General features: G+C 34.7%; 1 pseudogene across 1 annotated transcript; it reads left to right on the top strand.

Annotated features, from left to right (window-relative positions):
• Window positions 1–24: 24 nt before the first annotated feature.
• On the top strand, window positions 25–668 carry LOC108528925 (general transcription factor IIE subunit 1 pseudogene; annotated as a pseudogene). The gene has a single exon (XR_001885339.1). The product of XR_001885339.1 is annotated as a general transcription factor IIE subunit 1 pseudogene (transcript).
• The last annotated feature ends 1,080 nt before the right edge of the window (window positions 669–1,748 follow it).

Raw genomic sequence — 1,748 nt, 5'->3', positions numbered from 1 at the left:
CCGCGCCCGGCCAAATGCTTAGGTATTAGAAATGTTTTAAAACTCTTTGAGTACTTCTCTGGCACTGCAAGAATAGTGGATATGATTACCATGTTTTTATACCTGGCTAATTTTCTATTTTTTTCTGAATTCAGTATATTTAAAGTTGGAGTTCGTTGCTAAAGATGGCAGACCCAGATGTCCTCACTGAAGTTCCAGCAGCATTGAAGCGGTTAGCCAAGTATGTGATCCGGGGATTTTATGGCATTGAGCATGCCTTGGCCTTGGACATCTTGATCAGGAACCCCTGTGTGAAAGAGGAGGATATGCTGGAGCTGCTCAAGTTTGATCGGAAGCAACTTCGATCAGTTTTGAATAATTTAAAGGGAGACAAGTTTATCAAATGCAGAATGAGGGTAGAGACTGCTGCAGACGGGAAAACCACTCGCCATAACTACTACTTCATCAATTATCGTACTCTTGTTAATGTGGTAAAATATAAATTGGACCACATGAGAAGGAGGATTGAGACCGATGAGAGAGATTCGACCAACCGGGCTTCCTTCAAATGTCCTGTCTGTTGTAGTACTTTCACAGACTTAGAAGCTAATCAGCTCTTTGATCCTATGACAGGTGAGGTTTATCCAGTTTGTGAATCTTTAAAATAAAGTGTGTACTACCCTTTTTCTTAAATTGACTCATCTAATTTTTAAACCATCATATATATTATTATAAAAATGAATGGATCAGTGTAAGTCACAGCATACAGTCAGTCTTACTGTCCTGTTTGGCTGTCTCACTTCTTTGAGAAGCCTTTGCAAAGCCTTTCTCCTTCAGAAGGGAGTTTCTCACTTATGGCCCTCCTATCTCGGCCCACCCTGCCTTATTTACAACTGCAGTCTGCTCTGAAGGGTTGATTTCTCTACCACTTTGAGGCTGTTCTAATTTTATTTTTGACTTCTAGACAGTTGCAATACAGTGTATTTAAATGCTTTGTTAGTGAAAGTAGAAAGTGGTATCAGGAGTATATAACTAGGGCATGTAATCAGGATTTGGGGAAGGCCTCTGGAAGAAGTTCACGTTTGAGACCTAAAATAAGAGTTAGCCAGATGAAATAAGAGGGGAATTCTTTCCAAGGTAAGACATTTAGTGTCCTTTAGATACACATTATTATTGGAAGAAAATTGTCAACAAGATATATAATTGGCCTGATTTGATTGAATAGTTTTAAGGATTTTTAACATAATTTAGAAATGTTTCTGAAAATATAATATGTATTTTCTGCATATTTCTGAAAATACATTTTCTGAAAGTACAATATCTCTAGCATAAACATGATAAACTTTAAAGTTCTCAGTTATATAGTTATTTTATCTTGTTATCTGTTTACACAATAAAAAGAGACTAGTTTTGCTAAATACTCAATGGATCAATTTTGTCTTATTTTCTACAGGTAAAAATCTATAGAAGGACTCAATGCTATTAGATTAAGTCATTTTGTTATGATTGAATTCAGGAGTATAGGCTGCTTTTTAGTTCATAGATCTGTCTTTTTAAAAACTTCATCTGAAAGTTTAAACTTTGACCCATGAAATATTTTGTCGTACAAAAGTACAGATTTCTGTGTATGTTTTATTTTCTGATTTTTATGTTATATATGGTACATTTTAAAAAATTTTAAAATTATTTTTTTAAGTGGGAAATAACCCCAATATAAATTAAGGTTATGACAAAAAGAGCCAGAAACAATCTGTGACCTTTTTTTTTCT

This window comes from Rhinopithecus bieti, unplaced genomic scaffold (genome assembly GCF_001698545.2).
Source record: "Rhinopithecus bieti isolate Rb0 unplaced genomic scaffold, ASM169854v2 scaffold_6474, whole genome shotgun sequence".
Taxonomy (NCBI): Eukaryota; Metazoa; Chordata; class Mammalia; order Primates; family Cercopithecidae; genus Rhinopithecus; species Rhinopithecus bieti.
The sequence above is the reverse complement of the archived record's forward strand: the minus strand, read 5'-3'. Positions and strand labels throughout refer to the sequence as shown.